The following is a 16,493-nucleotide window of genomic DNA, read 5'->3' as shown; positions in this document are numbered from 1 at the left end:
TTCGCGTTGTATAAAATGTCTCGCCAATTGCACGCCGATATTTCGCGGGAAGAAACGATATTTGGCGAAGATCTCCCGGGTGAAAATGTCACATTAAGTCTATCTAGTTTTCAAACATCGGCTCTTCAAACGGGTCTTCTATCGTGCTCCCTTTGATGCCACAAATGGGAAGTTATTTTTCCACTTGATTTCGACTGGAGTTTACTTACAGAATAATCGATTCGTTGTTGTTGCATGACGATGCAACGGAAAATATATTAAGCGTATCAATAGATAGTCGTAATTATATAATTTGTTATTAGGAAATCAGATCGCACCGACTAAATTTTCAAGTCGATGACTCTCGGACGTTACAACAAGTGTGACACACTTTCTTCGTCCCCCTCGGCATGAAGAATCGACGAGTTTTTGAATACATAATAACACGGAACTGCGTTTCTGCACACTTCGCTTAACGCACCAGGTGCTAAATTTGAAAGTGCGTAATTATGATCAAGCGCCCGCTTGTGGATCAGGATTGGTATAAGCTGCAGTAGCACGGTGAAAGGATCAGGATTTCCTCCGCGAGGATTTGCATACTCGCTTGCACGGCCGCGTTATGCGCGGCAGTATATCCTATCAGATTCGGTGAAATGGTGGAAAGGCGTCTTGAGCGTATCGAGATCGCCGTGGGATTAAAATAACACACAGAGAATGAACACAGATTTTATACACATAAAGTATAACACGTTTCTATAAGATAAGAAATTTTGAGTTTGTAAAACTAATACGTCGAAAATGAAACAGAAGATGTGATAAATTAACATTGGATGTTGAGGTTTTATTCTACTTACGTTGTGTGAAATAAAAGAATACACACGCAATAGACAATAAAATTTCTTAAAGTAACAACTTTCTATACGATTTCACTCTGCGTCAAATGTCGCACGCACGAAATTGCGAAAAAAGGAGATTTTGGTATTACGAAAGCAAAGAGAGACACGTATAAAACGTAAATTCTACGCTTTTGTCCATCTAGATTGGTAATCTCGTGCGGCGGATTTACGAATTTGCGTGGGACTTGACGCGAGATTCGGCAGAGGCGAATTAACGGATGATATATTCGTAACCTGTTTCCATTTTCTTGCACGCTAACGGCACGCCGGTCGTCATGAATAACGATTTAACTCTCTAGAGAAAGAGGTGGGGCCGATCTCTACAAAAGTGGCGTAATCGTTTCTCCAGACATAATCGGAACGATATCGCATTTTTATTGCATCAAGGCAGGCCGTGCGCCATTCGTCAGCTTTCCACGCTTATCGCTCGGAAAATCTTTTTCGCCGCGATTGAACGAATTATTATTTATCAAAAAGCTACTATCGCCACAAAACGCATCTCTCTGTCGAAGGAGTTGACTATTTACGATAATAAACGTATCCTCCTATCATGACAGCCTAATGGAAACGAATTTGCATATACTGATCGAAACAATCAGGGAGGATCGCCCAATAGGTATATTTGAAGTATCGTTCAGTTGTGACTGTTAATCATTTGAAAGTGCCCAAGACTCGGGATGAATGTGAAGCCTACATCCGCGAGGCTATTTCAAATATTTGGAATCTCTCTGACGTTTAAAGGTCCACGATTGGTTGTCTTTGCCGCCATATCGATTTCCTGCCGAAATGTCTACAATTCGGTAAACCGTTATTCTGCCGATATGCTAAAATTTAAACGCGGCAAGAATAATTCGAGGACCGACCAGTCACCTGGATGACGCGCTTACCTATAGGAAAGATTTGTCATGTCAGTCATGCGTCGACGCACGCTCGTCGTGACTTGTTCGAGCGCCATCGAACAAGTGACCTTAACAGGATAACGCGCGCCCATTATTACGCGGCGAAGCGGTATATATTACTTGTTCACGGCATCGTCGGGGACACAAAAGGTTACTGGGTTTCGTATTATGCAACCGCGTCGTCATTCCTCCATCCCGGAACGTGATCTTCATTAAATTCCAAAGCGATCGCCAAGAATACCAAGAGTTTTTTTCGTTCAGGGATAACGCGTAATCCATTACGTTTAATGAATGATTGTTTGTTTCATTGCGCAAGCGATTCAGTTTCGGTAAAAAATTTCTCAAAACTTGAGGAACCTTCATTCACGGGGAGATATTACTAAAGAGGTCATTCATATACCCTGAAAAGGAGTACTTAACAGGACAGAAATTATTAAATAAATCTTATGTCCCACAAATAAATTTTCAAGTACTTTTCTCTCAGTGTACACAAAAGAGTAAATAATTACTCCCTGAAAAATTTTTACTTGAATTAATATCACTTTTTCCATATCCAAATAATATTTATTTGATCTAAAAAGTAAAATTTATTTAATCCAAGTGAAAATTTTCTAAGGAGTATCGGAGTAATTATTTATTTAAATCTAGTATTTTTATTTCTGTGTACAAATCTCCGATTAATTTTTATACATTTAACTATATACAATTTCATAGCAGGTTGATTTTGCATGCATTCCACCAAGACATCAGTATTGACTACCAATTATATCATCGTAAACGCGTTTCATCGTTCGCAAATAAAAAGTAAATATAATTTCGTACGATGATATTCAAAATTAGCCGTACGAGTTCAGCATTAATTCCGGCGATAGTAACGAACGTGAGGTTATACGCTCCGCGTATTTAGTTAGCGATGCGATATATTTTTAAACTCCGATTACGCAAGAGACGACGCAGCAAATCTATGGTGCCAAATTAATTCAGGAGTTTTTATTCGCAGGCTAGTTAATAACCTCGGACCGGCAAGTTTTTCGATCGGTTCGTAGAGACAGCCTCCTCTGTGAGGAAAAGGTTCCCAAGCCTCGTTCTCCCCGCTCATCCTTTTTCAATGCTTTCCGCCGCCATTGCTTGCGCTTCTTCCGCGGCTATCAATTGTTTTGCTCATCTCGCGGAATCGTACTTCCTCCTGCTGCGTACTCTCGCAACTAGTGAACGTGTCGCGGAAAATTCTCGCGACGTTCACCAGCGCTCTCGCCGTTAATGAGGCGATAATTGACGCGAACTCCGCTGCGAAAATAATACGATCGTAATTCTACGACCTTTCGAGAGCAGAGCAAAATGAACAAGAAGGCGGCCGGAATGTAGCTTTTATGCCACAAAAGAAATTTATGAACGTAAGGGAAAAGTATGAAAGAAATATATGTGAAATTACATATCTTATTCGGAAAAATTGTTTTCATTTAAAGAGTAAGTTCCATGCCGGCCCTCTTTTCGCTTTCCTTCTCACGGCATATCCTCGTTACTGGTCGTCTTTTTTTTTTATTTTCACGCAAAGGCATCGAGGTAGCAAAGCGAGAATGCGATCTTCATATCGCGTTTTTGCGGAAACAACTTTTACCGCTGTTGGCAAACGCGTTCGCGACCGTTACAAATGACAGAAAGAATCCACGTCTCTTTCTTTCCTGAGATATCCGCATGGCAACAGTGTTACGTCCAAAATAAGAAAAAAGAAATGAATAATCAAGTTTCAGTTCTACTTCGCAATCCGGTTTTATTTCAGTTATTCGATATGCCTAAGTAAATTGATAATTATCGAGAAACTCCTATAAACATCAACGAAATGGGTACCAAGTGAATTATTCACGTTACACAAATGTTGTTTTTTTACTACGTCTACTTCGTTTGAATCAAATTTATTCGTAATTAATCCGATTTCTATCGTATTTCTCGCATCGGTGATTATAATTATACATTTTCGGAACGATTTGAAACACCTGCTACGATGGGCTGGATTCGTGCACGCCAGAATGCCAATCGAATATCAACCAACGTTGCGTAATTATTGTTACATTCGCAACATAAATATATATATATATATATACGTCATTATCGCGATTTGCGATCAGAAAAAAATCCGAAATAGGACTTGATTCGCCAAGTCCGTTCGAACGATGCGTCTCAATGGCGGGTCATCCGGCTAATATAAATATCCGAATATCGTAGGTACTCCCGAAGTAAGATGGGATAATGCACAGGTTAAGTCGCGCGAAACGAACGGAATGCGCGCTCGACCGACCGTACAAGCGACTCCGATTTTTGTGGCGTCTGCCGTTTTACTCTCTCGTGACTGATGGTCACGTTATGGCGACGTACACATCGGTGCATCACGTATCCAGATCCTCGCGCGTCTTTGGAAACCTGTTCCGTCGGCGCTTTGAAGCTCCGATCGTCATTCGCCGTCCGCGTCGCAGACCGAAAATTTTCATTTTTATGGTACAGCTGGAATGGCCACCGTGAACGGTGGAAGGGAGACAGAAATTCAAATGCGAAGAGAGGATGGGAAGAGAGAAGCTCGTGACAAGACTGTGAGAACGACAGGCGACGCACGAACTCGTCGAGGCAGCTGAGATGCGTACCTCGAAAATAATGAAAATAAGAACCGCTCGGCCATTCGTAAGATTGTCTTCACTGATTTACCGAAACGAGCACAAATTGATACATAATTGAAATTCTAAAATATAACGAATAATAACGCACGGTTTAAAGAACACATAGTAAGGAAAATATATTCATGACGATCATTGTCTGTTTTCCTTCCTTTTTTCCGTTGAAAATTTATTTTTGCTTAGTGGACAAACACAAATTATAGATGGAGAAAAGTGGACATATCGTGGACAGTCAATTCCAGTGCGAAAAAAAACATACACTCGGTGTTAATTCATAAAACTATTGTCCGTTTTCCTTAGAGTTTGCAACTCTTTTCAAAGTGTCTCACTTAGGAATGAAACACTTACAGAGCATTCAGACATATTATTATAATGAAATTAAAGCGTAGAAAAGTATTACCGTACCGTTTGAGGGAAGAGAGATGTTTGCCCTTTCATAAGTGTGTTTTCACCGCACAACGTCGGTTAATAACGTCTCTCATGGCAATTAATCCGAGCCATGATCAAACATAGAAAAGCGCGCGTTTCGAAAGACGGAATGTGTTTGATTAAAGTCGGAGAAAGTCGGAAACGGCCGGCGGTACAATTTTCGGCGATCGTTGTCGCCGGCCGCTTCCGGCCACAAAAGTCCTGTCCGTCACGCGGTCTGGGCAGCCGAGCGTGAAAAGCAAGACTTAATTCGGTGCGAGCGAAACGAGAAAGAAAGAGCCGGTGAATTCGAGAGGCGGCGCTCTTACCTCGCCGTGTTTACTTTCTACGGGAGACAATCGAAGGGAGCCGTTTCCCGGGGTTGCTTTCACGATTGTACTCCGACGTTCTCATGCTCCCGGTGTTGTTGCTCGGAATCGACGCCGGCTTAAAACAGCGAGACTCGCGGGCTTTACACGCGCGCGGCTGCGCCTTAATTTCGACGGGCGAAAGTGTTTCGATCGAAAGTGCATCGAGGTGCAACGCGTCACCACTGGGAGATGTGGCCCCTTTCGAATTTTTTTATAGGCCGATCGTTTCACCCGATAGGAATTTACGAGTCTCCCCGTGGAGGTCACTATATCGTTAACCCTGAAACCAGACTGGCCGGCCTACGTCGCGGCATTGCATCCTCCCAAGATCGTCATCTTGGCAGAATATGTGAAAAATAAAGAAACCACGAGAAAGAGAATAACGGCTACTTGCTTAAAATAGATATCGTGAAAGGAATACCCTTTCGCGCTATAGAGACATTGATGACGATAAGATCATCATCTGGTGCAAAGTGCATTGTTCGAGATAACTGAGTTACTTTGTTGAATAATTCTACAGCTTGAATTTCAAATAATTAAGATGATTTAATTCAGCACTTATATTAACATGGTTGTTAATTCGATGATTCAGGTGTCCATCATAGACGTCTCAAACAATAGGAATTAGCTAAATTAACTAAATTTCACTTTTATTATACGGACGGCTAATTTTTAACTGTGCGAGCTACTTCTTGTTTTTAATGTATGAATCATTCGTAAAAAATTTTTGGTCCAACATAATCTTGATACAAACGTCCGTGCAGAAAGATCAGAAACGACAAATCAGAGCTGCTCATCAAAAAACAATACTCGAATTATTCCGCGAACGAATTTCGTACGTCACTCGCGTGATCGGACGTTCAGCAGATCAGAAGCCGGAGATCGATTTCCAGTACCACCAATTGGGTGGGAAGAGAATCGACCGGCTGGAGAAATTACGAACGGGGCGCGATCGGAACTCGTTCCATTTCACGATCCAGGCAAATAACTGAAATTCATATATGAAAGTTGGTCGCACTTGAAAATACGGATCCAGGGCGAACCGTTGCCAAAGTGACCGCGAGAGGCGTTTTCACCGGCCGAGTGAAACGTCGTAATAATTACATATTATGCTCCCGCAGAGAAGTAATCGCGCGTCGGGAGGTAGAAATCGTAATTTTCGCGAACGGTCATTTCGTTTTCGCCGTCGCGTTACGAATGTTCACGCCAATTCGGCTGCCCGCCGTTTGGAAATCACTCTCGTTTCTCCCACGTGCTTTAATTCAACGTCGGAACTTTTGCGACAGGCTCCTTTCCTCGGTAGAGATGTAAAATTACCGTCATATTCAAAGTGACGATGATTATTTACGGCAAGATCGACCGATCGATGAACATAAAAAGAGACGAACAACGTTTTCCCGCGAATGTTCGAACGGCTGTCTTGATTAAACGACACGTCACATCGAACCGGTAGGATTATTTGACGACAACTAAACGATATTGTATCCGCCATGCGAGACCGCCCGGTCTCGGAGTAAACTTGACGGACGTACGAACAGAGAGCGTTGTTCAAACTATCGGTCTCCCTTGGTTTGTTCATGTGTGCATTAACATACAGAACGGAGAGCCCTGCCGACGACACTATACACCGGCATTCTTCAGCGGCCAGTGATAATCCAGAGCGATACATCACGTCTCGCTCGGCGTAAAACACGAATTACTAACGAGATCCGGTTCGCTTTCACGACGAAGTGCTCGACGTGGTTCCCGCTAGACGCTCGCGGGTGTGTGTTCCGGTCATGCCACACAAATACGGGCCCCATATGGTTCGGAAAACGGCGGGTGAAATATGACAAAGCAACACACATATGTTTCTATTATTATTCTTTAATGACGGATTCTTCGGCCAATTCGGAGGCGAAAACGATTCTCAGCTTATCGATTTAACATCTCTTCCTTCTTATAAATTCAAGTTTTATTTCTAAAAAAGAAAAAAAAAAGAAAAACAGTTTTTTCAAGCTATTCGAAGCATACTTTGTTTCTTTTTTTAAAACTTTACAGCGCGCGATCGCTAATTATCAGCAGACAAAGTGCGGGATTTCGCGGCCGGCAAGTAACCGTCACACGGTGAAATCAAGCGAGCTGGACTCCGTCCAGCAGCCATCCGGTCAACGGGCTTATTAATCCAATAATCTGCTGCGTAATCCAGCGTCGTCTATTAATCGGCCGTCGCAGAAGGAGCGCGCATCACGCGCCCGCGCGGGAACTAATGAGCTTCGCCCGAAGACAAGGAGAAACGACCGCCTAATGAGCATCCGCCGCACGATAATAAATCGCTCGCACGGAAAAAAAAGAAGCGTCCCTCGATGCAAATCGGCCGACGCTCCTTTTTGCTCCCGATAGACCGATCGATCGCGGGCGCCGAACGCGTTCCGATCCAATAAGTAAGAACGGAACACGGCGCGGTATATAATCTTTGTCGCTCATGCGAATCGATTCCGCCGATCTATCGATTGGCGACAATTCGTTCTGACCGGCCGCGTGAACGATCGCGGAATTTGCGAGTCTCCTCCGGGTGGAACGTTCGAAATTATATATCGCACTGTTGACCCGTGACGATCGACGACGCGAGCGGAACTGCATCGCGGAGGAGGAGGTCAAAACGCGACCGAAATATATGAGTTGTGGAAAAGGACGGAATTGTGTAAAACGTATTGTGTAGAATGCCTTGGAATAAGATGATGAACGACCAAATAGGGCGAAAAATGGGATACAAATATGGGATAATCAGCTAGATACAATCAAAGGAAATATGTTGCGTAAATTACGTGAAGAGAAGAAAAAGGAGTTTATGAAGAAGAAAAGATAGCGATATATAATTGGTTAGTACAAGAATTAATTAGGAGATGAAAAGGGATTAGATAATGAGACAAGGGGTATGATAATATTTCATTGTTTCTACTCTATCCAACACAGCTTTTTCTGTCTGATCGCTTATCCTTAATTGTCCCTTTTTATTTTCTATCTCAATTCTTGCACTAACTTCGAACAATTTATTTCTTCTCCATTTACTTTCATTCTTGTCAGATTTTAGCTAGTCAAGTATGGATAAATGCGTGTAGTTAAGGCAAAAATTGTCGATCAAGCCTCTTCTTGACGTGTAAGCTGAAGTAAATAAATTAATATATTTACAAACCTACGGTCATATTTTCTGTCATACATTTTCAAAAAAAAAAGATGAATAATCCATCAAGATTTTGTCGCCGTTAATTCGTGAGTAATGTGTAAATAATAAATCGAAACAGCGTGTCGTAATTGCCATTCGTTTGTTCTCTGTCGAGAAGAAGGCTCTCCTTTCTGCACGCCGCGGCGAGAAAAATTAAACGTCTCATTGCAACCGACGCGATGAAACGCTGAATCTCGTTACAGTTTTTACATCACACCGTCCTAAGATAATGTGCGTAATGCACAAAAACAACGCGTACTTTGTCCCAGCCGACGCAACGCGTTCTTTATCCGTATGTTTGTTACGACGTAATTTAACCGAGCAACATCGAGCCGGCAGTACGTGAAAAACGTCTCGTTCTCTCGAGATAATTGTATTCGTCGTGAGTAAAAAATGCGCGTGGCGCGCACAATCCAAGCGAAGCGTGTCATTCTCCCGGACATTATTGTACATCCGCGCGGTCACGTTTCCTAGTACAGAGAGAGAGAGAGAGAGAGAGTTTATTTCAGTGCATGTCTTCAAAGACTAATAAGTTAACATTTACATAAGGTCGGAGAGCAAAAAAAGTATACAATAGTAGAAACATAGAAAAAGCAGAAAGTAAGTGATTTAGGTAAAGAAAAAATACACTGGATAATAAAAAATGACTTGAATTACTTGAAATTATAATAAGTACAAGTAGATGATCAAATGAAGAGTTTTGAAAGAAAAAAACTTAAGCAAATGAAAAGATTTGATAGAAAGTTTGGGTTGTTAGATACGAAAGAATTGTGAATGTAATAGAAAAAAACACATTTTTACTGCTGCGCGGCTAAGTAATATATAGAGAGGATCTCCGTGGGAAATTTATTCGTATCACGAACGTCGAGCCGGAGGTCAGTCCGCTCGCGGTGGCTGAAAGAGTCGTTCGCTGGAGAACTGGACACACTGGATGCTGGGTTCTCTCCGCTCGACTATTCGCGGAAAGACGATTGCGAGATATATTCGCGGGGTGTCGTTCTTTGAGAACCGAGACATTTGCGACTGAGAGCTGTTAAGCGTTTTCAATTACGATTCCTTACGCGGCGCTCCCGTAATCCCGATGACCACACGATGCAACACACGAGCGGACACGGAGATTTATTCCAGGCCTACGCGGCCGCCTTGAAAGGTCAGTCCCCCTAGATCGCGCGGTTTTTCAGTACTCGCGGACTCTCTACGTGCCGTAGAATAGAATATGTTGCTATACCAGTTGCCGGGATGGATCGCGCGGGGGTCATTGTGACCTCGCGTCGCCGGACGTTAGTGGTCTTCCGCAGCCTGGGTAATTTAATTGCGAGTGACAAACGATCGATCATACGCGTATCTCTTCGAATTGATCGCTCTTCCTTTCCCTTCGACACATTCATTCGATGACATCACTTATTAAGGGTGAGTAAATTACGAAGATTTATCTAAAACCGACACAAACGCTCGCTCCAAGATATCGATCGAAGGAGAAATGGTAGAAATACGGGCGAGTACATAAATTTACGGTGAGGTAAAACGCCAGGCGGAAGCCGGATGCGCGATAAAGAAGTATCTCGAAGAAAAATAACGACCCGCAAATTTATAACGACCGTGCTGAAAGATTATTTACGAGTCAATTTAATGCCGAGCACGGGAGTTTCGTCGCTTTCTCGACACGCGCGGACTGCAAAAACTTTTCGGGCGGGCAATCCCATCAGGAAGCGTTTCTTATAGTAGTGATCTGCGGAAATTGCGTTTTGCCTTTAAGACCGACATAATGCGGCACTGTGTACAGAACTGCGTCGCGAAATAATTTCGACATAAACGGTAAGTTCGAATGTTCGGCATTAAATGTTTGTAATCGATTGACGGTTCAAATAGTCTAATGTTACTAGAATTTCTTTGCCGAAAATTTCCAACTAAAAAATAAGACGAGATGCATCTTTTCGGGACACGCGGTATAACAGAGGAACAGGTGGCCGCGTTTCTCCGGCGCGAGGAATGTTGTGCAAAATGACTGGCACGAGCGCTATTTAATGATCGGCTTGTACACTCGTCTTGGCGAGACTGTAATACGCCGAATGACGTATTAGAAACGACATCCATGAAGTAACCTCGATAAATAAAATTGTAATCCTCACAGCGCGATCCCTGAAATATCCGTCTGTGTACAGTTGCGATCTCAAAAACTTCGAACGGTAATTACGTTCCATCGATAATTATATTAAGGGTAATATCATCCGCGAGATTCTGGAGTCAAGCTCTATCGCGTTACGTGATAACACCTGCCAAGAGAGCTCACTAAAGATCCGAAAATCGCTTAATGGAGACAAAATTATTGAGGATCGCAGCACACTTTGTGGTGCATGATACTTTCATCATTTTGCGATTCATCTCTTATGCCCCGAACTACTGAGATTTCACAATCGACACAGCTGCAGAAAATGTCAATTAGAACAAATTATATACAACAAGTGGCAATTTGCTTCACTCTGGCAAAGGCACGCCGTCCCAACACATGTAAATCAGCACGAAAAATCTTTCCAAGGAATTTCTTCAACATAACCAGAAATTACCCGAAACAATCAGTTTGTGACTCAACTTTGCTCCAATTCTGTTCTGTTCCAAATTTTAATTTTTCAATAATTATTCCTGCGTTTTAATTGCCATATTAACTCGAAAATAATTATAAGCAATCTATTTTATATCAATGTAATTATTCTATCCGCAAAAATGTAATTAAAAAATAATTCGTTATGAATAAATACTTTTGCGTAGATTCTTGTCGTATGAAGTTTCGAGTAACGACGATACGAGAAGTGAGCTTTACTCTTGAAATTCAAACGCAACACATCTTAGAAATGATTGAAAAATAATAAAGGTAATACTTTTTCGCGAAGTATATCTTTTTATCTTAATTCCCGATAAATAGATTTGTAATAAACACCACAAGTCTGTCAAACGTATTAAAACAGTACCGAATTGATTAAATGTGTATAAAAAATTCTCATCGGCGCTCCGAATGGGAAATACAATCTCGGAGAAGTTCCCTCAAGCACGAAAGATCAATCATACGCGATCTACTTAATCAGAGACACACTCACCTCCGACGATGGCTTAATCCGTCCGGTATCATATCCAGAGTGTCATGGCACAATCAAGAAAAACGACAAATACAAGAAAAACTCTTCACCACCAAAGCGGAACTCGCGAGACCTCGTGTCACCGCGTAATCTCGCACAACTCTCGTCTCCGTCACTTCCGTCCAAATTCGGTGTTCAAAAACGTCGCGCGATCACGTCGCTTGCCGACGAGAAAGACGAGGAACGGAGCGCGCGATGAACCGAGCGGGTCGAACGTCGGCGACCAAGTGAGAGGCTAGCGGCACCACCTCGCGAGCTGCGTGACGTCACAGGGCCACCTCTCTTTTTTGCCATTCCTCGGCGAGAAAGGTGCCCGTACCACCTCGCGAGACCCCTTCTCCCCCCTTCTTCGCCACCGGAGGAGGCGCGCACCTCTCCTCACGAGATACTCGTCAACGTGAACATCGCCAAAAGGGTGAGATATCACAAGACGGTTCTCGAGATTCAATTTCAAGTCGCGTGGAAAATTCGACCGTTCATGTGCGTGAATAATAGAGCGGTGACATACTTCGATGCTTATCGAACTGTTAGACCTTCACCGGTGGTGGTACACGTCTCGCCTTTTCAACTAGGTCACGCTATACTTATGTCTACATTATGTAAACTTGAATTCTCTCTGATTGCACGGAAAAATAAAAGTGTCGGCAGGCGCGTCCATATTAAATCAACGAAGCGCACCTTCTCTCGCCCTGGCCGTCGCTTATCAATCACTCCGTCTCTCTCGATCGGGACACCCGTTATACGTTCTTTCGAGCGGGGCACAAAGCGAAGAGCGAACACTTTCACGCGGAGGCCGAGTTAGTAAATATCATGGCCATATTTTCTACTATCCGCTCGTCTTTATCCCATTCGCTCGTACACGCGCGCTCCTCCTGCTCGCGTCATTACGCGTTCTTACCTCCTTTAGTTATCCCTGGCCTCCGCTACTTTCCCCCTTCGTCACGATACGACATCAGATAGATGCGGCCAACCCTCCTCTCCTTCCCTCCCCCCCTCCCCCGGACCATAATCACCGCACAGACGCATTCCTATACCTTGATTACCCTTTATTACGACAGCCCCGTGACATGTGCTTCGTTAACATACTGTCGCAAATTGCGAATGGAATTATATCATTTTGCCGAAATGATGATAATAATAACGCTCAGCTGGACGTGGACTAGCGCGGGATCGAAAAGATTGGATCCGACAATCCTCGACGACACTCGACGACGCTTAAGATGAACGACTTTGGAATCTTCTTTGCGACCGGTCGAACGAAAACGTGGAAATTTAATCGGACCGGGCTCAAAGTAATATAATATACTGAAATATAAAAATAAATATAATATACTGAAAAAATACATTCAAGAAAATCGATGTAATAGTAACAACTCAAGTAAAAGTTGTATATTTCCAAGGAAATTATTTTAAAATTTTTTACATCAAGAAAATATTCGTTCATATTGAAAAAAATATATTTTGAAATGTAATAATTATTATTTATCAAAGAAAAATGTTCACATCAGTTGAAGACATGATTTTGTCACAATGAAGAACACAACGTAAATGCGTTGAACATAAATAAAGATTTTATTATGTCGAAAAACAAAATATATATTCGAAGTAAGTACATATCTCCTTGAATGAAATTCAACAAATTGTGTAGTTTCATTTAGTAAAAGTGTCCAATTTTATGCAGAACATATACTTCTAGTAAATATATGCTCCGGAGTATTGAAGTAATTATTTGAATTTAGCACTTTTCTTCTAATGGTGCGTAATAACAGGAGTGCTTGATCGCGATGTCACATCTTATATCGTAAGAGAGCGAAAAATATCGAAGCGAAGTAGACGTGACCTGGCCGGAATTCGAATTCGGGTCTTCCGATCGCTGGCGACTGCTCTTACCGCTGAGCTAATCAAGCCTCTCCCCACTCTTCAGTTTAAGATTCAATTTTTTTCCCGGATTATATTGTTAATGACAAATATTATATATAAAGATTACTTTATATTATTTATTATTAAGGAAATATATATGCAATAAAATAATATATGTAAAATAATAGATACATTTTACTTGGATCCAGTAAATATTATTTAATCCAAATAAAAATTTGCTAAGAGGTATTATTGGAATAATTATTTCCTTGAATCTTTTTCCTTTGTGCGAATTCACTTCCGATGCAGGGACCTCCTCTCGCGGTAGGTCCGATTAAGAATTTTTGTTTGAAACGTTCATCGTCGGGTCGCGGATTTCCGCGACCGCGGTGTCTAATCGCGAACGGCGGAGCTATCGCGAAGCGCGGAAGCGAGGCGGCTTTTACGATCGGGACTTTTTCTTCAGCTTTACGGCGCGGCATTGGCGAGTCTCGGTCAGTGGACTTGAGTCATTGGAGGAGGAGAGGCAGACGAAGAAGGAAGAGGTGGAGGCGCGCAGCTGCCCAAGGGGAACGAGATCGACCCCTCTTCTCGTGCATCGTCAATTGCGCTCGGATATTCAGGATACTCTTAGGCAGGTGATGCAAGAGGACGGATCCTAGATCGAGGAACTCGTCGACCCTCACCGCCGTCAATACGACGATAAATACGGCGATGAAGTCACAGCAGTGCGCAAATTGACGTACGCACGAGAAAGTAGCCTATATACAGGAAGCGCGGCCCTTAATAAGAGCAGCAAGAGAGAATTTAAAAAAAATTATCATTTTTTGATTTTACTATTATTATAGTTTGTGTAGGCAATGATTTGGATGTCCACGTGATTATCGTACGGTGGTCGGCAGGCGCTTGGAAGTCGCGTCTTATCTCTCGCGAGGTACCGAAGCATTCGGCTTTCGTCTAAATCACGTGTGCGAACACGCAGGTATATAAGCGTGGATAAAATCAAATCATTGCCTACGGATTTACGGAAAAACCTTTTCCATATTCTTTCATCTTCTTCACGGAAAAAAAGTTAATGTTGAGTATACCTGAATTGTTCTGACAACAAATTTATGCGAAGCAGAAACCGAAGTAATTCGAGGAAAAGACGGATTTTCTCCTTAAAACTATAATTATTTTAACATTTTACCGTCGTTAAAGAATGTTATATACTATCTCGAAGATTGTACTGTGCGAACGAATGGCCAATTTTTTATTTGCCATTATCACACAAAGGCCGGGCTACTTTCTCGCACGCCACCCTGCACAAAGGATGTGCGATGAACGCTAATAAGCGACCTAGGTGAGAAAAGTGAGAAGGTGTTCTGGACAACAGTTTCAGTCGCGGATTTCGATACGAGGAATGCAGTGAGACCAGTACGTTGTTACGAGGCCAGGTTGCATTTTCGCAGATTGATTCGACTTAACCGAAAAATGCTCAGGGGGGAATTCGCTCGATATCTTTTCGCGACGCACAGGATTCCGGATTTCTCCATGATAGATCCGCGGGACTACTCGCTCGTTTTTAACGTACGCTTCAACGAACGTGGTAGAGGCGGCGAGAGGAAGATGTCGGTCGATCGCGACTCGTAAAAAGGAAAGCAGCGAATTCAGAACGAGTGTTGAAAGCGGCTCCGCATCGAGTGACATCTCTCAAAGTTTCATCGAGCGACTAGCGCTAGTTAACGGATGCTCGATAAAGACTTTCCAGCACGGTGAGAAGTCGGCGCGCGTCCACATGCGTAAAAAGAAAATCACGAAAAACGAGGAAAAAGTAAGCCGGCTTCGCTAACGAGAAAACGAGCGTCTTGTGTAAAACTTATGTTGGGTAGTACTCGTTCACACGATAAAGACGGAAAGTAAGAATCCGAGAAATGACGTTCCTCTAGACGGCCAAGAGAGAGAAAGATAACGTGCTAATATTAAATTACTTTAATCGCCCGTCTTTGCGTCACCCGGCGGAGAAGCGTGCGTCGGTCGGCGCGTTATTTGAAAGTCGCGCTGTATTACGCCGGCACGATCCGCGGCGCGAGATAACGGCGACAGCCAAGAATGCACGCTTCTCATGCTTTTCTTTTTTAAATTTCCACCTCGCGTAAATATAATCGCTTTCGATCTGAGATTTCACTGGCGGCGAACGCGAGACGACGACCCCGCGCGTTTCGGCCGCCGCAGAAACCTGCCAAGTATTCCAGACACTGCATTTCATTCACATGCGATAACTACATCGGATATCGATTGGTGTCTAATTGCTATCTAATCACTAGATCTTGCTACTCCAGTCAATTCATCGCTTGCTTTTCCCGCTTGCCTAGCGAAAAAATATTCGTTACGAGATCATTTGTGACACTTGAATTATTACAAAGAGAACGTAGAGAACACGTTGGCCGTGCGTTGGTATTAATTATCAATTGTGGAAGCTCTTCTTCAACCTTCTATGGAAATTATTCATAATATTATTACAATCATTGTACCGCGCGAGTACTTATAAATGCGCATCGATATTTCATCTTTAAGAAGAGAGCTGAGAGAAGAGGAGCTGCGAAGGTGGAGGCGAAGAGGAAAACGTTGGGAATAATTAAGAGAGTCGTCGACTTGCACGACCGTAAGTCCGTGATCTTGAGCGGCATTCTTGTGTCGTGGGAGTACTTCACATAGTTAGCATCGCGGAAGAATGCAAGCGAGACAGAAGGAGAGAGGATGCCGGACAGAAAAAAAGGGAGAGGCGAGCGACATAATTAATGATTTCTCCGTGGTAATTAGCGTTTTCACTGATCTTGAGCCTTCAGTTCCTATTCGCTCGCTCTTCCCCTTTGCATAACGAAATCTATTTTTTGTTAACGCTCTCGTCGTACATTTATAAGCATGTTCGGATGAAATTTCATCGGAAATTTATATTATATACGAGTGCGTGCAATATTCGCGCGATTTCCTCCGCTCCCTTTCCAGTCTTTCCTTCAAGAGTCGTTTTAGCACGTTTGTAACGCAAGCAGGAAAAGAATTTCCCGGATGACTTCAACGACGGATCATGAATGAAGT

At 42.8% G+C, this 16,493-nt stretch overlaps 1 protein-coding gene across 1 annotated transcript in view; it reads right to left on the bottom strand.

Annotated features, from left to right (window-relative positions):
- Nucleotides 1-11,768, bottom strand: part of LOC106746366 — a 55,119-nt gene extending 43,351 nt beyond the window's left edge. The window contains exon 1 of the mRNA XM_014622916.1: nucleotides 11,517-11,768. The gene's annotated coding sequence lies outside the window, so the exon portion shown is untranslated. The remainder of the gene's footprint in view (nucleotides 1-11,516) is intronic.
- Nucleotides 11,769-16,493: the final 4,725 nt, after the last annotated feature.

Source organism: Dinoponera quadriceps, unplaced genomic scaffold, assembly GCF_001313825.1.
Source record: "Dinoponera quadriceps isolate SergipeBrazil2010 unplaced genomic scaffold, ASM131382v1 scaffold566, whole genome shotgun sequence".
Taxonomy (NCBI): domain Eukaryota; kingdom Metazoa; phylum Arthropoda; class Insecta; order Hymenoptera; family Formicidae; genus Dinoponera; species Dinoponera quadriceps.
The sequence above is the reverse complement of the archived record's forward strand: the minus strand, read 5'-3'. Positions and strand labels throughout refer to the sequence as shown.